At 42.7% G+C, this 26,427-nt stretch overlaps 1 protein-coding gene across 3 annotated transcripts in view; it reads left to right on the forward strand.

Annotated features, from left to right (window-relative positions):
• Positions 1-547: 547 nt before the first annotated feature.
• The window catches only part of LOC136877460 (alpha-tocopherol transfer protein), a 127,816-nt gene continuing 101,936 nt past the window's right edge, over positions 548-26,427 (forward strand). For 2 of the 3 annotated variants that reach the window (XM_067151516.2, XM_067151519.2), the window contains exon 1: positions 549-700. The gene's annotated coding sequence lies outside the window, so the exon portion shown is untranslated. Of the gene's footprint in view, positions 701-26,427 lie in introns of all 3 variants that reach the window. The other variant, XM_067151518.2, reaches the window with a different exon arrangement.

Genomic DNA, 26,427 nt, shown 5'->3' on the forward strand with positions numbered 1-26,427 from the left:
TGATCCAGTGAAAAGTAATTGTGCTGACGGGCTGAGTACCTCAGACGGTTGAGGCGCTGGCCTTCTGACCCCAACTTGGCAGGTTCAATCCTGGCTCAGTCCGGTGGTATTTGAAGTTGCTCAAATACGTCAGCCTCGAATCGGTAGATTTACTGGCACATAAAAGAACTCCTGCGGGACTAAATTCCGGCACCTCAGCGTCTCCGAAAATCGTAAAAGTAGTTAGTGGGACGTAAAGACAATAACATTATTTATTATTATTAGTAAATGTGCAAAATAAGTAACATTATTTCAATGGTAATGACAGTGACCTTAAGTTTTGAATATAAACGTGTAAATGTCCCGGAAAGGAGAATCAAGTTCTCGACCTCGACTAGAATCTTCTGTTTAAGAAAACTTGCTGTACTGCTTACATGGAAGTTGACTATGTCGCAACAGCGATTGTGTTGTGTATTCTAGTCGCTAGACATATGTTCGCATTATTTATATAATATAAAAAGAGAAGTGTTCATCAACTAATTTCAAGGAGAGCCAGGAGCGACATTTGTAAAACGAGGTTTCTTTCCGATGAAGTGAGAAAAACACGTCACGTGACTGGTCAAAAGAGGAGGCGGTTGGGCTCATTCTTGTATCGTGTTCGCCAGAGCGTAGTGGTGTGGACCTCCAGCGAGTGGGAAGCATCTCTGCGGAGAGGAAAAAGGTACGTGCTGTCTCTTTATGTGCATATTATGGCACTCATCGTACCGCAATGCTCACTTTTTGTAAGACAATCGATATTCCTCTTTTTATACGCTGACTGAACTACACATAGAGATTCACATGTTTCCTCGCCATTCAAGAAGAATGTTTGTGTTCATTTTCATTGTCATGTGACACAATCATAACCGGCCCTCAATAATCACAAGAGCTATCGGGGATTATCAAAACTTTTAACTGCACGCAAATATTTTTTAATTTCAAGAAGAAAATATTATGGTTGAAGTTTATATTTTCTGGAAGAGTTTATGCTTTTATATTTATAATAATTATTTAACACTGGAGTCAAACACTTTATTATTAGTATTCTTATTATTATTATTAGCCAGTACGGACATACCGGACTACGCAAAGAACTTAAAAGGTGTTTCTTTGCCTTCCATTGTGCCTATTTTTTTTATTTTATTCCTTAGCTGTGGCCTTCGTTCCTGACTTTAGTCCGAGTTTGTTTCCTTAGGTTTGTTCTCTTGGTCAACTTCCAATTTGTGAATTTCGAATTTATTTTACATGAATTGGCATTTTAAGGACGTTTTTTATTTCACCGATCTATTTTGGCTTTGCTCCTGTTTTCAGAGAATTGTTACCCCATCTTCTCCTCAGTACTAATGAATTTTGTATTTTCACTAGCAATTCCACTAGCCCCTAAATAATTACGATTTCTTATCTTGTGTGATATTATATTGAGTAAAATCGTGAGGTCTTTTCCCCGGTAAAACTCTATATTTTAAGATAATATTTTAATGAATAATAATCAAAGAAATATTATAACATTTAGTAGTTTAGGTTTGTCAAGTTCTTCGTCACAGCTGTACACTACTTAGGAATCTTATTTTAATATAAACTTCACAGAAGTACCATCAAAATTTTAGTGAAGATATAATTTTGAAACTTGACTACATTATGTAATTAGTTTTTATACTTCCTTTAAAATGTAATAGTGACTACAATTGTACGTAATTTGAAAGGGAATTCAATTACTTTTACTCTAACTGCGCAATTGCTTATAAATTTTGATTGGAACAAAGAAGCTTTGTAACTTCAGATTATTGCCATAGAAAACATTAAGTTAAATTATGTTTTAGTAAAGATTAGCAATTAAAGCAGCACAAATATTCGGTCGTTGTCACAGCTCGAGGGATTGGTATATATAATGGGGATCAATCCCGAGTAATTGAGTGTACAAAATGTTTGATAACGGATGTTATCCAGAATCAGTGATTGCAAGTGAAACTGAAGTAGTTTGGGCTAAAGATTGAATAGATAGTGGCAATAGTGATCAAGCTTTTAATAGTCCAAAACTACCCTTTTATAAGGCTCTTTTATGAAAGGAAGCGGAAGGTTAAAGCTTCTAATAAAAAATAAATAAGTGCCTTTTTCAATTTCGTATTTTTTTCCCTCATAGAATGTACTTTCCGCTTTAATCAGGTATACTTTTTAAAAGATACGTTTGTAAATTATGTCTATGCATGTTACATGTCTGTCATGTACTATTTGTTCAGTTTCAGTAATTTTCACTTTTGTGCTTGATTTTCATCATGGAACAACTATTGACAATATATATATATTAAATATTACATTTTGCACGAGACTGATGTTTTCTTCGCTATGTGTTTAACGTCTCTCCAACAGATCGAAGATTTTCGGCGATACAAGTGATAGGGCTGGGATGATAGCGGCCGTGGCCTTATTAAGGTAGAGCTCCAGCATTTTTCTGGTTTGAAAATGGGAAAACATGGAAAACCATCTTCAGAGCTGCCGACAACTACGCGACCCAAACCGCATGACCAGCTCGCTCGATAGGGAGTGTATTTTATTTTATCTTGATTTGTGACGCAAGTAATTTACCTTTTCAGAAGTAATCAGTAGAGAAAAAGTGAGGAAATTCATATTAGAGGTAACGATTACGAAAAAAATACATATTCTGAAGAAATATTTTAGAGATTCTAAACTATGTTTTTGATATGTCTTAAAATAATACCTTAGTGAATAGGTAATTTATTGTAGTATTTATAGCACAAACCTCATATAGGCCTAGCTGAAAAAATATTATGCAAATTTGATTTGAAAATTATACATAATTTCTAGGTTTTATACAAATCAGAACTTTATTACATGAATGATGATAAATGTATATTAAGTATACAAAAAAATTAAAGTTGCATTTAAACTAATAATTGCTTAGCTTAAAAAAAATTGAATTTCGCTGAACTTATAATAGCAATGGTGTGCCATCTTCCTTAAGAGGAAGACAGTTATTATTATTATTATTATTATTATTATTATTATTATTATTATTATTATTATTATTATTATTATTATTATTATTATTATTATTATATGCCATTTAGGCTTCCTGAGTATCAATTTCGACGTTCCGTTTTACTCTACCAGATGGCAGAGAAACAGATCTCTAGTCATATTTGTTTAACTTATGTACTTCCAATTGCCATTGATTTAAAAACGCATCGGGTTGTCGGAATATGGTCCCGCAGGGTTTATTCATTGGTACGAAAACCAGCATCATATTGTTATATTTAAGCACCCTCTGATGCCATCGTGCTCTACTGAAATCAATCTCGTTATCCTGGAACAGAATGGGCCACTGAGGTAGACTTAGGTAAAATATATGACTTCTTTTTCTTGCTTTTGATTTTAGGTCACACTGACTCAGACAAGTCTTACGGTGACGATGGGATAGAACTGGGAAGAAAGCGATCATGGCCTTAATTAAGACACAGTCCCAGCATTTTACTGGTGTGAAAACGAGAAACCACGGATACTCCAATTTAGGGCTGCTGATACCGGGGCTCGAACCCACCATCTACCGAAATCAGGCTAAAAGCATCACGACCCTAACGGCGCAGCCGACTTGCTGGTAGGTATGGAGGTCCGACCCTTCGAAGAATAGCAGCATCGGCTGCAAGAAAGGTGTAAAAGGAAATACTTTTTCATCTCCCCCAGGAATGTAAGACGACAAAAGTTGGCCAAGGTATATTTTTTTAATTTTTTTTTTTTTACAATTGGCTTTGCGTCGCACCGACACAGATAGATCTTACGGCGACGATGGGATAGGAAAGGCCGAGGAATGGGAAGGAAGCGGCCGTGGCCTTAATTAAAGTACATCCCCAGCATTTGCCTGGTGTGAAAATGGGAAACCACGAAAAACCATCTTCAGGGCTGCCGACAGTGGGATTTGAACCCACTATCTCCCGGATGCAAGCTCACAGCCACGCGCCTCTAACCGCACGGCCAACTCGCCCGATCCAAGGTAGACCGGATCGGGAGGAAAAGTATGCCAGAATTAAATAAAGGTAATGCTACTCTCGACAGGAGCATCAATCTCACAAGATGTGCAGTAATCCCCTGGAGGCTATTAGGATAGAAACTCGGGGATTGAAATTAAGGTCGATGTTCTTAAGAGGAGTGTGGGTGGTGCCGGAGGTGAAGCAGGCATTGTATTCAGGATAGCCTTTGTCAGAGCCGGTTTCGAATCTCAAATTTCCGAACGGTATCTGCTTCCCACTTCTATGAAATATTATGACAACGTATTCAGCAACACCGATAGACTGCATGTCCAGATCTCATCCCGTTTCTTTATAGCATGTGGTATGAAGTGAAATGAATCTTCGTAGCGAGTTTTTATGACCGGATGCCCTTCCTGACGTCAACTTCATCAGAGAAGTTAATGAGATGGAATGAATGACTTGATGCATAATAATAGGAGGGGAGCGGGTGATACCCGGTGCCGGCACCTAGCCTGCCCCTGTCTAATAGTACCTAGGAGTCTGCTGAAGTCTTAACGTCTATACGGACGGAGGAATCACTATCAACAGCGTCATATGCCCTCACGCCATATGAACACTGCGGATAGGTTTGGAATATAATCCAGGCTTTTGGCACGCAATCTACTGATTACTGATTAGATACTGTATACCACCACCTCTCGTACCCTTTCGGCCAATATCCTGATGGTGAAATTTTTTTCAAGCAACGGGACTGGAACCCTCTAACCATGGTGTCAGAGCATATGGACTTACGCCTTAACGATCATGGCCACCAGACGGGCTACCGATAGATTTAATTTCTAACTTAACATATAGTATAAGAATGAATGACCATTCTCTTATTGGTAGATTATAATAATAAGTGACAAAGAATAATTCGCTTGCAATTAGCTATATACATAATTATGACGTCCACATCTGTGGTGTAGTGTTTAGTGTGATTAGCTGCCACCCCCGGAGGCCCGGGTTCGATTCCCGACTCTGCCACGAAATTTGAAAAGTGGTACGAGGGCTGGAACGGGCTCCACTCAGCCTCGGGAGGTCAACTGAATATAGGGGGTTTCGATTCCCTCCTCAGCTATCCTGGAAGTGGTTTTACGTGGTTTCCCACTTCTCCTCCAGGCAAATGCCGGGATGGTACCAAACTTAAGGCCACGGCCGCTTCCTTCCCTCTTCCTTGTCTATCCCTTCCAATCTTCCCATCCCCCCACAAGGCCCCTGTTCAGCATAGCGAAGTACTGGTCATCCTCCCAGTTGTATTCCCGACCCAGAGTCTGAAGCTCCAGGACACTGCCCTTGAGGTGGTAGAGGTGGGATCTCTCGCTGAGCTCGAGGGAAAAACCTAACCTGGAGGATAAACAGATGAAGAAGAACAAGACGTAATTATGACACTACCGTGATTTTCCTTAAAAGCAGCCTTCTCCAACCTAGGATCGGAACACTCAGTCTCTGTTTGAGACTTCTGAAGATTTAAGATCAGATGACATTCATATTGCTGTACATTGGTCTGTTAAAAATGCTTCCCGAAGGTTGTACGATTCGAATGAGAGACACACCATTTGGAAGTCGACTGTGCAAGTGGTCTGAAGAAATTTGAAGTATCTATTTTTTTGCTACAGTTTTAAAGTCACAGTAACACATCCACGTTTTCGCCAACGTGGAATAGGAGAGGGATAAGGTAAGGTAGGTGGCGATCAAGGCCTTAATTTTCTTGGTGTAAATCGGAGAAACCATGGCAAATGATCTAAAGGGTGCCGTGCCGACAGTGGGTGGGCGCTCGAACCTATTATCTTCTGAATGCAAAATAACAGCTGAGCCCCGTATTAAGAAGAAGAAGAAGAAGAAGGTTAGTGTTTCACGTGGCTGCTAATATCGTAATGATGGCCGGAGAACCTCCAGTTTTGCGTGGAATCCGAATCACACTGACGTGAATTTTCATTTCAAAATTCCCACTCGAATTGACCCGGATTCGAGCCGCGGCTGCCTCCATAGGAAACCTGTGAATATGCTTCACGCGTACCACGCACGCTCATGATGATGATGATGATGATGATGATGATAATAATAATAATAATAATAATAATAATAATAATAATAACTGTTTAACGTCCCTATAACTGCTAACATTTTAAGAGATGCTAGGATGCCGGAATTCTAACCTAGAGGAGTTTTCTAACGTGCCGAAAGCCAATGACATTTTTGTTGTATTTAAACATCATCAAATGTCACTTATTTTAATCAGCATCGAACTTGATACCTTCAGATTAGAAGTAAAACGACTAATCTACTGTTCCACTGAAACTGGAGCCAGAGATTTAATCCCGTAACCTTGGACACTGGATGCAACTGCCTAATTCACCGAGCTTCGCAGCCAGCCTGTCCTCTAATGTCATTTCTAATTAAACAAGAACAAAATCTCGTGGTGCTACAGCCCTAATGGGCCTTGGCCTACCAAGCCACTGCTGCTCACACCGAGCCCTGCAAATTATGAGGTGACGCGTGGTCAGCGTAACGAATCCTCTCGGTCGTTGTACTTGGCTTTTTAAATCAAGGTCGCTACCTCACTGTTAGATCCGCTATTGTTCTGACTTATTCGGAGTGTACCTCAAAGCAGCCCTCAAATCCGGGTAATATTCCTTGACCTGGCCGGGAACACAACCCGATTCCTCTCTTCCCCTAGTCTGGGGATCCAGCATGTCATATACAACAGTTCACTATTACTTCATTTTTCTGTGCATGTCCTTACAGTCGAGGTCGCGAAATATTTACAATGTCAGCGCACTGGCCAATCATCTCCATCACATACCTGTTCTATTAAATTAAAATCAGGTTTGTTTTGTGAGTTTTGTTTGTAGACTTTCTGGTTTGATTCTTTTTCTTTTTCTTTCTTTTCTTTCGTCATATCCACCTTGGCATTCGAAGGCACAACGCAAAATATTAACGAAGTTAGCGCGCCAGCTGATCAACTCCATCACATAGCCGTTAAATCAGGTTTCTTTTATAGATCATTTTGTCTCTAGACTTTCTGGTTTGGTTATTTTTCTTTCTCCCTTTTCTTTCTTTATACCCACCTCAACATCCAGACGCACAAAGAAATATTCCATGACCCGTTAAGATGGAGCTGGGAGTTGCTCAAAAGATCGAGAGTAAACGACATCTTTGGTCAGATTTATCTGTTCTTGTGTGATGTGAATCCTTTATGTGTGTTGTGTATTACTACATAAATGAAATTATAATTTTGTGTGTACAGTTCATATGTTTGCCCTATACTTCGTCTTTGTGAGGAAAGCAATGGCAAACTACGTCACTTCTCGTCCTGCCAAGTATGCCTCATTTTGGCACAACCATCGGATATTGTGTGTTTGCATTATTTCTTTTACAGAATTATACGTTCTATATACTATTATTGTGGCTTCAGTGTGAATCAGATACAGAAATTGTTACGCTGATTTCCAAACTTAAGGTTCATTGCTGAACTAAGACAGAGTTTTAAAACTCATCATTAGTTCACTCATAATTTATTGTGAATTCGTTATTTAGACTTACATGAACTGATTCAGATTCTGATACTTCTGTCTAATAATTGAAAAATTTCCAAAGCTTCAATCCACTGTGCTCATTTTTCTCAGTCTGAAACAGCAGTCCCCTTCTGGCAGCTGTCATTGACCTTTGATCTATGATTATATCTCGGCAAATCTTACGATAAAACAGAATGGGACAGAACAACTATCGAATAAGCTGCCCACGCGGTTTCCGTCACATAACTAACTGTGAGCTTACATTCGTGATATCGTAGATTCGAACACCACTGTCGGCAGTTCTGAAGATGGTTTTCCGTGGATTCCAAATTTACTCCAGGCAAATGCTGGGACTGTACTTGCTTCCCAATCCTAGCCTTTCCTGTCCCGCTGTCATCAAAACACTTGTCTGTGGCACGTAAGAAATATTTAAAAAGTCCTCGTAACTTCAATTGTCACTATATCGCAGGAGTTCTTTGATTTAAGGGTGCCTCCTATAGTGTATGTATCGAACTATAACAAAACTCATTTTCACAAGATAGATAGTTTATGACTACACCTGACCGACCGAGCTAGGTGGCCACGCGGTTTGTGTTATGTAGCTGTAAGCTTACACTCGGGAGATTGTGGATTCGAACCCCACTTTCGGCAGCTCTGAATGTGGTTTTCTGTGGTTTCCCTTAGTTACCTTAATTAAGGTAGCAGTTGTTTATTTCCCAATTCTAATACTTTCCTATCCCATCGTCACCGTAAGACCTGTCTGCGTAGGTGCGACGTAAAGCAAACAGCAAATGCCTGACGGCCTTCTCAGTTGCTCATGTTGAGGTTAAATCATAGATTATAGATACAGGTAAGTAAAACATAATCGTGCACGTAACCTAACTGTCTCGTGTGGAGGCAGTAAAGGCGTACTTGGTTCACCTGCAAGGACATGAGTTTGGCTGTCTGTCAGGCAATCGAAAGTTTAAGAAAGAAGGTTTCCAGTTCTGGAGCGGGTCATGGCCCTGGAGTTCATTGCAAAACGAGGACCAGGTTAATTCCAGGGGACGCGAACACAGAAATAAGCTCTCTATCCTACCTTGCGCCGAGGTTACGAATAGTGAACGCCTTTGCCCTCCACTCCTAGTGCCTTCATGGCCTCTACGTAGAGAGCTTGGCTCGGCCAGCTGTATTAGCCTGAACGTTACAAGAAAGATACATTGTGTCGTTCAATTGTATCGCCTTATGTCGCTGTTGTTCACTTAGTACCGCCCGGGGGACACGTGCAGGGCAATCAATAGGTCAAATCCCGCGGGCGTGAGCAACGGTCATCCTCACTAGGATAGCACAACTCACCGAAGCTGTAATCCCTCCAGAACAAGCTGGTTTCAGAAGAAATGGTAGCTGCACTGATCAAGTTTTGGCTCTTACCACTCACATCGAGGCAGGCTTCCAACAGAAGTTAAAATCAACAGCTGTCTTTATTGACCTGACAAGTGCGTATGATACTGTCTGACGACATGGATTAATTCTTAAAGTGTTGGAATTAATTCCCTGCACGGAAATTGCAAACCTAATTTCCAACATGCTCTGTGAGAGAGTTTGTAGTATTCCTAGGTGATTCTAAAAGTCGCAAAAGAAAATTAAATAACGATCTACCACAGGGATCAGTATTGGCCCCAGTTCTCTTCAACCTCTACATCCATGACTTACCATCAACCACAGCTACTAAGTTCATCTGTGCAGACGACATTGCACTGGCAGCTCAAAGCAGAAATTTTGAGGATGGAGAAGGCATTCTTTCAGCAGACCTGGACGAAATGGCAACATTCTTCAAGTCTTGGCGATTGATCCCAAGTGCTTCTAAGACCGAGGTTTCATGTTTCCATCTCAGCAACCGATTCGCAAACTACGAACCATCTGTTTTATTGATTGGTGAAAAACGGATAGTACAACCCGTTCCCGAAATATCTAAGAGTCACCCTGGACAGAATTCTGACCTTCAAAGAACATCTCACCAAGCTCTCTCACAAAATCGCTACAAGGAATAACATCCTGCACAAGCTTTGTGGCAGTTCCTGGGGAGCCTCGGCTGACCGCTTACGACTAACGCGTATCAGTCTTGTCTACTCTGCAGCGGAATACTATGCCCCGGTATGGCTGGAAAGTGCGCATGTGCATAAAGTGGATACTAAGCTGAATGATACCTTGCGCTGCATAACAGGTACTGTAAAATCCACCCCCCGCCACAGGTTACCTCCACCCTCCACCCAACCTGAGGAGAAGCTCTGCTGAGAGAAGCAAAGAAGATCTGGCCATCTCCCTCATTAGGCCTACCAGTTCACCAGGAATTTTGTTACCCATCGCCACAACGACTTCGATCTAGGAGATCAGCAAGTGTACTGGCCGCCCGACTCTTGAGGGATAATTTTAATCTAAACTAGAGCTGGCGGGATGAGTGGTCAAATTCAACATCTAGAACTAATGCTCATGAGTAGGGCTCGAATGTTTAAGACCTAAAATTAACCCAAATAAGCAAGCAAATATGACCTCAAATGTGACTAAATATGACCTCAAAAGCGACGAAATATGACGTAAAAATTGAAAAATATGACCCAAAAATGATTGATCTAAATATAGCCATTTTAAAATAAGTTATAAATCGAAACAGCAATTCTTTGATACATATTTGTTAACTAAATTGTTTATTCTTACTTTGGTATTAATTTTCTGAATATACATGTTTAGCAGTTATTCAGTCTTTTGTCCTAGATTTCCTCATCAAACATTTGTGAATACATACCTATAAAGTACGAAGTTCGCTACGTTTATCAGATCACACAACATGTTAAAAGTCAAAACATGTTTGCACCCTTCATTGTTGGTTTAACATACGAGAAAACTAGAAATAAATCTATTTTTTTTTAAATATTTTGGAACGTTTAAGCCCAGATTACATTAATATTACTCAAAGGCGTTAAAGTTTAAATTGAGCACCACGTCACTGCTGTCGATTATGCACTCATCTTGAAATGTACTTGTACCTTCTCCTCTAAGAACATCATTTATCTTGCACACACTTCGATTAAGCACATTTTAAATTTTCCATTTTACACTGACGCCAACTGTTCCATGTGACTGTTGTGCTGAAAGTTCAACACTTCTCACATTTTCAATACTTGCATGGATTTCTAAGCTCGCAGTTTCTAAAAGAGTAATTGCACTCGATATAATTCCAAAGTTCGACTTAATATATGCCAGACTTTCTGACAAACTGTAGGAAAACAATTCATGTGCAATCTTGATAGAAGCGGCAGAGTATTCCACTTGTATAAAGTACAGATGTGATACGGAAAAGCAGTTTTGTGAATACTAGTTCTCATTTGGAAAGTTGACGATGATTTTGCACAGCTACAGCTGTCGTAAAACTCCCGAAATATGACCGAAATATGACGTTCCTCCTAAAATAACTCAAAATATGACCTTAAGTCAAAATATGCATTTATATGACAGATAAAAGTCACGTGATTGTGACGATAATCACCTGATTTGCACCAAAATCCAATCAGGTAATAAAATGGAGACAAAGAAAAAATATGACTTTTCCTAAACATCCGAGCCCTACTCAAGAGATAAATCCAACTCGGAAAATGAAGGAATTCGACCTCGCCAGAAAACTATGGTTTCGCCTTAACAGACTATATTAACCTATGCTAATGTGTCAAAGGGCCCAAATCACGGAAACTGTTAGATATTACGGGATGGTATATATGCTGCGTTACCTGGAATGGTGAAAGAAAAATGGTGATAAAAATTTAAATATCGGTCCATTAGTTTCTGAAATTACACGTTGCATAGCCTTAACCTCACAATCTCTCTTTATATTGGCCTATTAGTAGAGATTATGATCGTTCCTGATTATAAAAACTCAGTTCAAGTTTGCTCGTCTACGAATCTCATTTCACTCCATCTCACCACTGACAGCTAGGAATATACAGCTTAGTCAAGCTATTCGTCTCCTTTCTCCCAAGTCTTCCCAGCCCAAAATTTACAACATGTTAGTAACACTACTCATTTGTCGGAAATCACCGAGAACAAATCGTGCAGCTTTCCTTTGGATCTATTACTCTTCTCGAATCAAGTAATCCTGGTGAGAGTCCCATACAATGGAACCATACTCTGACTGGGGTCTTACCACAGACTTATACGCCCTCTCCTTTACATCCAACCCTTAAATACTCCCATAATCATACGAAGAAATTCGTAGCCTTTGTTTACAATCCCGTTTATGATTAGGCCTACCCAAGTAGACATTTCCTTATATTTACATCACTGAGCTCGATAGCTGCAGTCGCTTAAGTGCGGCCAGTATCCAGTATTCGGGAGTTAGTAGGTTCGAACCCCACTGTCGGCAGCCCTGAAAATGGTTTTCCGTGGTTTTCCATTTTCACACCAGGCAAATGCTGGGGCTGTACCTTAATTAAGGCCACGGCCGCTTCCTTCCCACTCCTAGCCCTTTCCTGTCCCATCGTCGTCATAAGACCTATCTGTGTCGGTGCTACGTAAAGCAACTATTAATATATATATTTAGACCAAGGTAGGCACTTACAGTGATCTCCATGAGGCACTTTCACTCCATCAGCACAGTAATTAAAACTGACAGAACATTTTTCCTTCATGAAATTTACAACCTGACTTTTCACCCGCTCTGCTGTCCATCTCACAACACTGTCAAGGTCCTTTTGCGGCCGCTCGCAATACTGTAATTTATTTATTACCCTTTTTTTCTGCTAGTTGCTTTACGACCGGGCGAGTTGGCCGTGTGGTTAGGGTCGCGCGGCTGTGAGCTTGTATCCGAGAGATAGCGGGTTCGAATCCCACTGTCGGCAACCCTGAAGATGGTTTTCCGTGGTTTCCCATTTTCACACCAGGCACATGCTGGGGCTGTACCTTAATTAAGGCCACGGCCGTTTCCTTCCCACTCCTAGGCCTTTCCTATTCCATCGTCGCCATAAGACCTATCTGTGTCGGTGCGACGTAAAGCAAAAAATAAGTCTTTCCCGAGTATAATTTGCAATATCGCGAAAGGAAAAGGGCATTTAATTGAAAATCGAACAGTTTTAAGATATTTCAGCCCATGTGAACGCCGTAATTATCTCTACTTAGGAAATACGATCTAATTAAAAGATGCCGTCTGAACATCCGAGGGGCTGACTGACCGAGGCCGAGGTTCGCCCGGAAGGACGTGGGTTCGAATCCCCGTCAGGAAGTCGTAAAATTTAAAAATAACAATTTCCACTTCTGGAGGTGCATATGGCACTGAGGTTCACTCAGCCTACACCAAAAATGAGTACTAGGTTAATTCCCGGGGGCAAAAGCGGCCGGGCGTTGAGCTAACCACTCTACCCCATCAAATGCCGAGGTTACGGCTAGTAGAAGCCTTTACCTTCCACCCCTCCAAGGGCCCTCATGGCCTGTACAGAGAAGGCTTTGCTTTATTTTTTTCTGAACATCTGAGCTTCACAAAAGTAATTAGTGGAACGCATTGTCTGGCATAACCAATAATATTACTTTTGTTACTAGATCTTCGATTTGAGGTAGCCTTTTCGTTCGGCGTTCGCCACTGTATTAATCCTTCTGTTGATGTCAACCTTGTCAAGTCATTGCCATCAACTCGGGACTGTTCCAGTTTCCTTCCTTGGGTCGACGTCATTCGATCTGTTTTCTTTTTGTTGAGTCGCAGCTTCGCACCTATAATTCCATTCTCGGGTTTGGCAGTGGAAATCAAACTCGTTTTCTAATAATAATAATAATAATAATAATAATAATAATAATAATAATAATAATAATAATAATTTGTGACAGCCGTAGGCAAGAAACAAGTGTCATTTATTGCAAGTGAAGAATACCTACGTACCTCATACACAGGTATGAAGTACACTCCCTGATAGCCTGCTTTGTACAAGTCAATCCGCCCTATAATCTTTTGTAATCATAAGCTATTATCCTACTCTTTAATGCACATATTTACCGAGCAAGTGACTGTATGATTTGGGTCACGTAGCTATCAACTTGCATTCGGGAAGTAGTGGGTTCGACCCCCTGTTGGCAGACCTGAAGATGGTCTCCGTGGTTTCTCATTTACCCACCAGGCAAATGCTGGGGCTGAGACTTAATTAACCGGGTGAGTTGGCCGTACGGTTAGAGGCGCGCGGCTGTGAGCTTGCATCCGGGAGATAGTAGGTTCGAATCCCACTGTCGGCAGCCCTGAAGATGGTTTTCCGTGGTTTCCCATTTTCACACCAGGCAAATGCTGGGGCTGTACCTTAATTAAGGCCACGGCCGCTTCCTTCCAACTCCTAGGTCTTTCCCATCCCATCGTCGCCATAAGACCTGTCTGTGTCGGTGCGACGTAAAGCAAATTGTAAAATATATGTTGTCCAGTACACACTTTGGCAATAAACTCGCGTAGTCCTATTATCTTAGAAAAATGAGAAGCAGAGTTGAGGACAATTTGTTATCAGTTATCACTTAAACACATTCTAAAAATGTAGAATTGTACTCTTATACACAGTGTGTAGATAAACCACAGTGTATCAACTAGCCAAGAAAGCTCCTTCGTTTCGGTCTTGTTTATAATTAGGGACTTACAAATATTCATTTGATCACTTTTTGCGCCAGGAAGTGATCTTTTTGATTTAAAGGCCAAAAACCAAGGTTTAGATTATAAGTTCAAGAGTGTAAAGCACAGGAAGAGGAGGAGCTTAAAGAAGAAATTTCTCAAGCAGGTAATTCCGATATTTTTATGGTGTAGTAATTACCTGCATGTAACACAGTCCTATGTTCCACTTTCAACGTGTTGGCATTTCTCCAGCTTCCGGGCAGCAAGAGGTTACTGGAGCCTGACAGAGGATATCCTCACCATTAGCACAGTAGGTGAAAAACCATGCAAAACATTATTAACTACATCTGCCGGGTAGCGACTTACCAGGGTAATATTTTAATTCGTGCCAAACCGCAGACCCTTAAATCCTGTCGTCCAAAGAGAAATATGGCAACCGAAGTCAACGGAGGAGAAGATGTGGTAGTCTCAACCGTGAAGTGGCACCGCAGAACTGTCTCATTTCAGAATTTGTATGCCATTCAATTGACCACATCCCGCCATATTTCATACTGCGCAATATCTGTTTTTCCTAAAGTGATAATGTTGATTGAGTTTGCAGTTAGATCGTAGTCTTAGCCCTTTCCTATTCCCACGTCGCAGAATACTTGCCGTTGTTGATCTGACCTTAAATAGATAGTCAAGAAGGTAATGGAGTAGAGAACTAAGAGCGCTGGAACTGATCTTCTGGTTCTCTTGTAACTACCAGTCCTCGAGCGATGAGACAGTACCGGTGTGAGAGGTACAGCAAAGCAAAGCAGTCACCTCCGTACAGGCCATGAAGGCCCTTGGAGGGGTGGAAGGTAAAGGCTTCCACTATCCGTAACCTCGGCACTTGATGGGGTAGAGTGGTTAGCTTTACGCTCGGCTGCCCTTGCCCCCAGGAATTAACCTAGTACTCATTTTTGGTGTAGGCTGAATGAACCTCAGAGCCATATGCACCTCCGTAAGTGGAAATCTCGTTCCATAATTTTTACGACTTCCTGACGGGGATTCGAACCTACGTCCTTCCGGGTGAACCAAGTACGCCTTTACCGCCTCGGCCAGGCAGCCCCTGGTGTGAGAGGTAGATTTGAGATAAAGTATAAGAGCAAGATTTTTAAAAACCTTTGAAGATGACGAGTATATTATTTTTTATGTTATTGATTTTATGTCCCACTAACTTTCTTAATCAGCTTACCCTCCGGGGTTGGTTTTTCCCACGGACTCAGCGAAGGATCCCACCTCTACCGCCTCAAGGGCAGTTTCCAGGAGCTTGAGACATTGGGTCAGGATATACAACTGTGGAGGATGACCAGTACCTCGCCCAGGCGGCCTCACCTGCTATGCTGAACAGAGGGATAGGAAGATTGAAAGGGATAGACAAGGAAGAGGGAAGGAAGCGGCAGTGGCCTGAAGTTAGGTTCCATCCCGGCATTTGCCTGGAGGAGAAGTGGAAAACCACGGAAAACCACGGAAAAAACTTCCAGAATGGCTGAGGTGGGAATCGAACCCACCTCTACTCAGTTGACCTCCCGAGGCTGAGTGGACCCCATTCCAGCCCTCGTACCACTTTTCAAATGTCGTGGCAGAGCCGGGAATCGAACCCGGACCTCCGGGGGTGGCAGCTAATCACACTGACCACTACTCCACAGAGGCGGGTCCCACTAACTAATTAAATTTTCTTTTCGAAAATGCTGAGGTTCCGGAATTGTGTTCCGTAGAAGTTCTTCCGAGTCAGTAAATCTAGCGATACGAGCTAAAGTAACCATAGGAGGAAGATACTTTTTTGTTATATAATAGCTTCAGTAGCCGTCAGGAAAGGATGAATTAGTACATATCATAACATGGTAGTAACGGCCAAAGATTAAAGAAGTATCTCGTCATTTCTTGCTTGTTAATTCTTCAGCCTACAAGCTGGTTGAATCCTTCATAAAAGCACCATCAAGGATTATGCAGTTGTAGGTAAACCCTATGAAGAGTTCAATCCAGTGCATATAGACGCAGTAGTCGTGCTCCGAATGTGATTAGCTCATTACTCAGCACCACCCTACCTCAACAGCTCCCATACTACCACAGCCAGAAATGAGACAGAGGCGATCTGTCCATATCAGTAGCTCAGGCAGTACAGCGCTGGCCTTCTGAGCCCAACTTGGCAGGTCGATCCCGAATTAGTCCGGTAGTTTTTGAATGTGCTCAAAAACACATTCGAACTTTTCTACTTTAAAAAGTTAAACGTCCTCAAAATGTAGTTTGTTTTCTGTTTCTTTGATTGTTCTTTTTTAAATCCTCAAGTTAAATTTTACAAACTAAAGAAACAAACTTTGTTCGGAGCAACACCAAGCTTTACTACTAAGAATGTACGATTATACTTTTTATGAAGAGCACGTCTTGTCTTGACAGATGGACCAGAAGGGAAGCCATAAAAAAGTTCTAGGCCGATGAAATTGGTTTCTTTAACATGGTGCTACATAGTCCCGTTTATACTGAAATGAAATAGTTTTAATTGTTGTGCCTATTATTATTATTATTATTATTATTATTATTATTATTATTATTATTATTATTATTATTATTAGATACCTTTATTGATCGTGGGGAATAAAGTGTTTGATGGTTGAACTAAGAAACCTAAACCTAAGGTTACTAAAATTTCTTTTTGTTATAGCAAATACACAGTTCAAAAATTTAGGGGAAGATGTTTTCTAACGTGTGGCATGTAAATGTTAATTTGATAGATGGGGTTCCAATGGTCGTACAGCTTACCTTGAGGCCTCAACTATTCAGACTATGTCAAATTGAAGTCATACTCCATCTGCAGGCGTAGTCATGCATTAAACTGTCAGGTGACCCCTCAAAACAAGGTGAATAAGCGGTGCGTCCGTGCGTCGTTGTGTGGTACACAGACTACTGCGGTCATTTGAGCACGTTGTACGTCAACCAGCATATCCCATGAGACATATTAACGAGGTCAAGTCGTAAGGGCCATCACTTTGATCCAGAAAGGATGGACTTTTCATCGTTTTGCTGTGGATTTCAATGTCTCTCCGTCAGTTATTCACCACTTGTGGAATCGCTACAGTGAGACAGACCAGTTCACAAGGAGGGTTGGACAAGATCGCGGACGCATGACAGTCCCACAGGATGACCGATATCTGACCATCTTTACGTTGCGGCGTCGTTCAGCAACTGCCAGAGAACTGCAACAAGACCTCAGGAGGGTCACTGGAGTCACTGTGTCTGATCAGACAGTAAGGAACAGGTTAAGAGAAGTGTCTTTACGACCCAAACGTCCTGTTCGAGTGCCCCGTTTTAACGCAGCAACATCGCGCAGCTCGCCTTCTGTCTGCCCGTACCCACGTTAACTGGCAACTTCGCCAATGGAGACATGTGTTGTTCACAGACGAGTCTAGATTTCCCCTGACACAGCGTGATGGATGTCAACGTGTATGGAGACGCCGTGGTGAGCAGTACATGCCAAGTGTTGTCCAGGAAGGCGACCGATTCGGACAAGGGTCTGTGATGGTGTGGGGTGGCATCAGTATTTATGGCAGTACGGATCTTGTCGTCGTCCGTAGTAATCTTACCGCTGCGGGGTACATCGATCAGATACTGCTACAGCATGTGTTGGTTGCTGCATACGGTGTTGGCCCTGAATTCGTACTCATGCACGACAATGCCAGGGCTCATGTAGCGCGCATCGCCAGAACTGTCTTACGAGAACAGGACATTTAAGAGATGGAATGGCCAGCAGTGAGTCCCGACCTTAATCCCATCGAGCATGTGTGGGATAAGCTTGACAGAATTGTTCGTGGGCGTCCTGTTCCACCGCAGACTCTCCAAGACCTCGAATAGGCTCCCATTGCAGAATGGGACCTGATACCACAACGTGACCTCCGTCGACTTATACGGAGCATGCCACGTAGGTACCAAGCTGTGATAAATGCTCGTGGAGGACATACACCACACTCAAGCTCTCCAACTCTGATAAAAATCGACCCTGGAGGACTTTGTTTTCGCCCCCATTTGGACATTTCCGTTTGTGTTCTGAAAATGAATGCGAATCCATGGATGTTCATTTGTTTACTTCAACGATGAAGAATAAAGGTTTGGTTGGTAATATACCAGAGTGTGAGGTATTGTTTTGTGGAGCATGGCATACGTTCAACATCATGTTCCCCTAATTTTCTTGAACTGTGTAAATCACTAGTTCTCATATTACGTACAAACTTTATCTATATGTCAGCCTTCTCATTCGTTGACCTGAATGATATGTTATCTCTTTTGACCTGCTGTTGTGTTATTGCAGCATAGGATTTCTAGAGTCAAGACATAAGTACTTCCATATATTAGGAGTAATGAATGATGTAACATATTTCCATTCCGGGGAATTATTGGCATACGATATCTGTGTTACCAGGGGTGTGTTGTTATCTCATTCCGGAAAACAAGGCAGTTACGAAAGTTCAAAATCAACTCTAACGACTCTTGAGATATGGCAACGGGTCGCAAATCAAACACTTTAAACTTGCGGTTCATGTCCGGAAACTCGTATTTAAAAGAGGTGTAAGAGAAACACTTAAGGTACCTGGGAGATGGTATGGTTATTGCATGACTACTGCTGTTGTTGCGACTACTAGTGGTGGCCGTTCTTATTTTAAAGGGTAAAAAAAAAAAAAAAAGTCCTCAAATCAATGTTGAAATCGCAGCAGAGCCAGGCATCGGCTTTAAACTCTGAAATGAGTGTTTTTGTTGAAGGAAATGAAGAATCATGAAATACGGTACAATAGAAGATTCCCAAAGCCTAGCAAACTACTGTAGCCTAATACCGGGTGAGGGGAGGGTTGGAGAGAACATGGGTTGACTACGAGACGGTGAGCAGAAAAGATGAAATAAAATAACAGAAGGTAGTGAAAATTCAGCTGGGTATTTGTGGTTACTTTGCATTTCTCGATAGTTCTGAGCTCCTGAAAAAGTGTCACAACATATTAATCACCTTTAAGTGGTGAATGTATCTCGTGTATGACGCAGTGAACCGTTTCATTGGGAAAGCAATAGGACTGGGATGGATGCAACCATGGTCTTAATTAAGATACATTCCGATAATTTTCCTAGTGTGAAAATGGTATACTATGGTAAACCTTCTTCACGGTTCCGACGGTGGGATTCGAACCCACCATCTCCCGAACGCAAGTTCACAGTTTAAGTAATGTCACTGTTTACAATTCTTTTTTCACTTATTATTTTTCGTTATGTATTGTATTTCGTTATGTATTATTATTATTATTATTATTATCGAGCAAGTGGCCATGCGGTTAGGAGCACGCAGCTGTGAGTTTGTATTCAGGAGATAGCGGGTTCGAACCCCACTGTTGGCAGCCTTGAAGATGGTTTTTTTTTTGGTGGTTTCCAACCTTTCACACCAGGCAAATGCTGGGGCTGTACCTTAATTGAGGCCACGGCCGCTTCCTTCCAAGTCTTAGCACTTTCCTATCCCATCGTCACCATAAGAGCTATCTGTGTCGGTGCGACGTAAAGCAAATTTTTGAAAAAGAGGGAGATAAACCGAATGGCACCCATAAAAGCCAAAGAGTCATTCTTCTTGGACACAATTGGACACCCTAATACTGCCACTTCGATTGTTGAACTAGAAGGAAGACTACAGGAAGCCCAGCAGAGTCCAGAAGAGTCTTCAACACGGACTAGCGGATTCTACACTCCAATGGAGGACTGTACCTGACGACTCTGTGGTATGCCTTGTTCACGATAACATCTAATAAACTGTGTCAACATAACGCAACTGCTCAGTACTTTTCACGAAGACTGGTGAAAGAATTTACTTTAATGTACTTAGGTTCTTTGTATTCAAGTACGCATGCACATTGTGCTTACTACTACTACTACTAATAATAATAATAATAATAATAATAATAATAATAATAATAATAATAATAATAATAATAATAATAATAAACAAAAACCCATAACGCAACAGCCCCGAAGGGCCATGGGCTACCAAGCGACCGCTGCTCAGCCTGAAGGCCTGCAGATTACGAGGTGTTATGAGGTCAGAACGATGGATCGTTATTCTTGGCTTTCTAGACCGGGGCTACCATCTCACCATCAGATAGCTCCTCAGTTGTAATCACGTAGGCTGAGTGGACCTCGAACCAGCGCTCAGATGCATGAAACTACGGTAAACCGTCTTGAGGGCTGCCGACAATGGGAGTCGAGCCCACTATCTCCCGAATGCAAGCTGACAGACATTTCGGCTTTCTGTATATATTGAAATTGGGAGGACTCGTTTCAAGTATCTAGCATTTATATTTCCAGTCTTCTTAGGTTTGCTACATTCAGTTTTTGCCATATCAATCGGATACCATGCGTTGCAACGGGAGAAATTTCAAGTTTAGACAGTGCCATTGCGGTACTTATCGAGACGTTCTGCAGCTTTGGGGTTCCATACTTGGCTTCGGTTGCTGCTGCCCCCTTTTTCTTTTTCTCTTTTCGCTTGTTTCTTTCCTATGAAAAAAGAAAGAAATGGCGTATGGCTTTTAGTGCCGGGAGTGCCCGAGGACAAGTTCGGCTCGCCAGATGCAGGTCTTTTGATTTGACTCCAGTAGGCGACCTGCGCGTCGTGATGAGGATGAAATGATGATTAAGACGACCAATACACCCAGCCCCCGTGCCAGAGAAATTAACCAACTATGGTTTCCCGGCCCTGCCGGGAATCGAACCCGGGACCCCTGTGACCAAAGGCCAGCACGCTAACCATTTAGCCATGGAGCCGGACGTGTGAAAGTTGAGCATGTAGTTTAAAGAGTGATTCTTCTTCTTCTTCTTCTTCTTCTTCTTCAGTTTACCATCAGGATTGGTTTTTCCCTCGGAATCCCACATCTAACGCCTCAAGGGCAGTGTCCCGGAGCGTGAGATAAAGGGTCGGGGATACAACTGGGGAGAATGACCAGTACCTCGCCCAGGCGGCCTCACCTGCTATGCCGAACAGGGGCCTTGTGGGGGGATGGGAAGATTGGAAGGGATGGACAAGGAAGAGGAAAGGAATCGGCCTTGACCTTAAATTAGGTACCATCCCGGCATTTGCCTGAAAGTGAAGTGGAAAACCACTTCCAGAATGACTGAGGTGGGAATCGAATCCACCTCTATTCTTTTGACCTCCTGAGACTGAGTGGACCCCGTTCCAGTCCTCGTACCACTTTTCAAATTCTGTGGCAGAGTCGGGAATCGAACCCGGGCTTCCGGGGTGCTAGCTAATCACACTAACCACTACACCACATAGGTGAACTTAAAGAGCGATTACTTATTTAAATAAAACAAACCCCATGGCACTACAGCCCTTGAAGGGCCTTGGCCTACCAAGCGACCGCTGTTCAGCCCGAAAGCCTGCAGATTACGGGGTGTCGTGTGGTCAGCACGACGAATCCTCTCGGCCATTATTCTTGGCTTTCTAGACCGGGGCCACCATCTCACCGTCAGATAGCCCCTCAATTCCAATCACGTAGGCTGAGTGGACCTGGAACCAGCCCTCAGGTCCAGGTAAAAAATCCCTGACCTGGTCGGGAAGCGAACCCGGGGCCTCCGGGTAAGAGGCAGGCACGCTACCCCTACACCACGGGGCCGGCCATTTATTTAAATGATGGTACAATTTAAAGTTTTTCACAGTTGAAAATGTTTTTTTCTTTTTTTAACTCTTAAGCCTCGTATTTCTTTTCCATTGATGAACATTGTTTCTTTCCTTGCTATGTATTTTTTCTGTATTATTAAGTGTAGTTAATGTTTTGTAATTTTATGTTAATATTCGTTTATTACCTTGCTTCTCCTTCTTTTTCTTTATATGTTTACCCTCCAGGGTCGGTTGTTCCCTCGGACTCAGCGAGGGATCCTACCCCTACCACCTCAAGGACAGTGTCCTGGAGCTTCAGACTCTGAGTCGGGGGATACAACTGGGGAGGATGATCAGTACCTCGCCCAGGCGGCCTCACCTGTTATACTTTTTAAATTTCGTGTGGCTATTACTAGCCGAGTGCAGCCCTTGTAAGGCGGACCCGCCGATGAGGGTGGGCGGCATCTGCCATGTGTAGGTAACTGCGAGTTATTGTGGTGGAGGATAGTGTTATGTGTGGTGTGTGAGTTGCAGGGATGTTGGGGACAGCACAGACACCCAGCCCCCGGGCCATTGGGATTAACCAATGAAGATGAAAATCCCCGACCTGGTCGGGAATCGAACCTGGGACCCTCTGAACCGAAGGCCAGTACGCTGACCATTCAGCCAACGAGTCGGACACCTGCTATACTGAACACGGGCCCTGCGTGGGGATGGGAAGATTGGAAGATATAGACAAGGAAGAGGAAGGGAAGCGGCCGTGGCCTTAAATTAGGTACCATCCTGGCATTTGCCTGGAGGAGAAGTGGGAAACCACGGGAAACCACTTCCAGGATGGTTGAGGTGGGAATCGAACCCACCTCTACTCAGTTGACCTCCCGAACCTGAGTGGACCCCGTTCCAGCCCTCGTACCATTTTTCAAATTTCGTGGCAGAGCCTGGAATCGAACCCGGGCCTCCGGGAGTGGCAAGTAATCACACTAACCACTACACCACAGAGGCGGAAACCTTGCATCTTACGTGGTTAATTAATTATCGTGAATAACAAAACTGTGACAGACTATACCGGTTGATGTGCGGGTGGCCAGTTATTAAAGTACTGTCGAGAGTGAAATGATAGACAAAAACTGGTCTGTTTAATAAGTCATCAATGCAATTCTCATCGGCCGACTTTTTAACCTTATATTGAGAGTGAAATGACTCATGCGAACTGGTCGCATTTATTACGCTATAAATTAAATTCCCGAGAACATTTAAACCGTATAGATAGGCCTACGGTGTATCAGAAATGATAGTACAAGCGGAAACGGAGGAACGTACACGACAGGATAAGCAAAAATTGCCCGATGAACATGGAACAGCAATCGAATCATTCGCGATATAATTAATAATAATTAATGTTATTTGCTTTACGTCCCACTAACTACTTTTAAGGTCTTCGGAGACGCCGAGGTGCCGGAATTTAGTCCCGCGGGAGTTCTTTTACGTGCCAGTAAATCTACCGACACGGGGCAGTCGTATTTGAGCACCTTCAAATACCACCGGACTGAGCCAGGATCGAACCTGCCAAGTTGGGGTCAGAAGGCCAGCGCCTTAACCGTCTGAGCCACTCAGCCCGGCCATTCGCGGTATAATGAAGGACGTATGTTCATGTTTCGCCACTGACATAATTGCTTGTACGCCATGCGTTTTGCGCGTTTATCACCCAGTGTCATCATCCTACTTGGTACCAAATAACCGCAACACACCTCGTTAACACTCAATGGCTGCGTGGTCAGCGCCTTGAACTTCGACCTTCGGGGTCCCGGGCTCTATCCCCAGCCGGTTTGAGTTTTTTATCTTATCTTGTTAATTATCTGGCTCGGAGACTGGGTGTTTATGCTGTCTCCAACATCCCTGAAACTCATACACCACACAAAACACTATCCTCCACCACAGTAACACGCAGTATCCCATACCCTCGTCGGAGGGTCTGTCTTACTAGGGTTGCACCAGGCTAGCATAGTCACACGAACTTATACAGTATTATACCTCGTTAACAATAGCTTTTAACACAATTCTACTGTATTCTGCGGTTTAAAACAAGGATTATGTTGCATGGTACAATACACTACTGTACACTCGTTTCGGTTATATGCAGTGCTCAAAATACCGTCCTTGCAAAAGGATGGAGTCCAGCTCCTTGGCTGAATGGTCAGCGTAGTCCCCTTCGGTTCAGAGGGCCCCGGATTCGATTCCCGGCCGGGTCAGAGATTTTTTGTACAAGTTGCTTTTCATCGCACTGACACTGATAAGTCTTATGGCGACGATGGGACAGGAAATGGCTAGGAGTGGGAAGAAAGCGGCCGTGGCCTTAATTAAGGTATAGCCCCAGCATTTGCCTGGTGTGAAAATGGGAAACCACGGAAAACCATCTTCAGGGCTGCCGATAGTGGGGGTTCGAACCCACTATGTCCTGAATACTGGATACTGGATACTGGCCACACTTAAGCGACTGCAGCTATCGAGCTCGGTGGTCAGAGATTTTAGCTTTAAATGGTTATTTCCCTTGGCTCGGGGACTGGGTGTTTGTACTGTCCCCAATATTCCTCCAACTCTCACACCATTATCATCTGTTACAAAATCATGCAGTTCCCATACACGGCAGATACCGCCCACCTTCGTTAGAGGGTCTGCCTAACAAGGCGCGCACCAGGCGAGCCGAACAGGTCCTCGGACACTCCCGGCACTAAAAGCTATACGATAATTAAAAATAAATAAACTAGGATGCAATGCTGTACTTGTTGCCGCATTGAGTTTTGAGGGCCCCTGGTGTGCGAAAGTGAACCGCACATGATGCATCCATGAGTACAAGCAATCACATCACTAGCAGAGCCATTAGTCACGAATGGTTCAATTGAGACCCAGTGTTGTTTCTCCTGTCGTGTATGTTCCACAATGTCAATTTGTGCCATCACTTTTGATACACCCTGCAGGTGACTCAGATTGTGTCTGAAGTGATCTAGATTTTCATATTACCCCAGTGTAATAACATATTATTCCCTACTACGTGAAGACTTGGTACTCTATCCTTAAACTGATGACAGCCGATTTATAAATTACCATTAGTCACACCCGGCTGCGTTGATATTAGTAGGACGGGTCTCCCATGCCCTCTGGGTATGCAGAATATCATGATGTCCAATATTCCGTGCATCAACTCCATCTCCGTTAAACCACCTCATCTTTAGAACTACAACACTATTCATTACAAGAGTATCTGGCGTCAGCGGAGTAAAGTGAAAAAATAATTAAGAAGGAATTATATTTACCTGTTTCTCCGAGACATGAGTAACTTATAGAATGATGGTAATTTTGTAAGCAATGGCTCTTTTCTACGAATAAGCAAGAATAAGCCTGAGGAAGTACATCAATGATCTTAGCCCTTAAAGAATGAGCAGTCCGGAGTGAAAATAGATTAACTTCCGAAGTTCCACCGAAAAAGTATAAAGGAAAGGGAAAGACACGGACCACATTAACCATTTACCGAATTCGTCACCCTTGGGCTCCAGCAGATGTAGTCCTTTCACAGTTATCTAGTTATGAAGCAAAGTCAAAGCCATTCCCGTACAGCCCATGAAGGGAGAAAGAGCGGGGAGGGGGATCCATAAGGGATAGCTGACCTAGAACGAGGGGTACCACTAGGTAACAGCATCAACATGATAATAAAATACTCTAATTCCATTCAAATTTTCTTAGAGTATTTATAGGATAAAATTAAATTTCCCTGTTGTTCAGCTGTCCCCGACGAATACTTGATATTTCTTTGGATATACCGTGTGAATAGCGATTTATAATTGAAAGTGAATTACATTTTTCGATATTTGTTTTACGTCGCACCGACACAGATAGGTCTTATGGCGACGATGGGATAGGAAAGGCCTAGGGATTGAAAGGAATCGGCCGTGGCCTTAATTAAGGTACAGCTCCGGCATCTTCCTGGTGTGAAAATGGGAAACCACGGAAAACCATCTTCAGGGCTGCCGACAGTGGGGATCGAACCCACTATCACCCTACACTGGCCGCACTTAAGCGACTGCAGCTGTCGAGTTCGGTGTGAATTACATTAAACGTCTAAAGAAGTAGCTTTTTAAAACAAAACAGGAATACTAAAACGAAGGGCGAAATTGACTCAAAATTTTCTATAATATATACTCACATACCGAAGAGCAAATCAATCACCTCCTAGCAGCTGGCGGGTATGTGATAATTTCCTTCAAAGTACTTAAACTCAGTGAAGCGGCTGCGTTCACCCACGAAACCCACCGTCAGTTGTCCTGAGAATGGTTTTCTGTAGTTTTCCGTTTTCACCTCCAAGTAAAATGCCTGGACAGTTCCTATTCAAACACCACAGCCAATTCCTACCACCTCATTACCCAATTTAATTTCATCTTTACTAGCTCCTAAACTGAGGTTCACGTCAGGAAAGGCATCCGGTCGTAAAAAGCATGTCATATAATTTCATCTCACCTCATCCCCGATCCCATAAATTAGGAAACGGGTCTACGTAAACAGAAAGCGTACAAGTTCTTATTGCGAGGCCAGGTGGCCTCACCTGCTATGCTGAACAGGGGCCTTGTGGGGGGGATG

This window comes from Anabrus simplex, chromosome 7 (genome assembly GCF_040414725.1).
Source record: "Anabrus simplex isolate iqAnaSimp1 chromosome 7, ASM4041472v1, whole genome shotgun sequence".
In the NCBI taxonomy this organism is placed as follows: domain Eukaryota; kingdom Metazoa; phylum Arthropoda; class Insecta; order Orthoptera; family Tettigoniidae; genus Anabrus; species Anabrus simplex.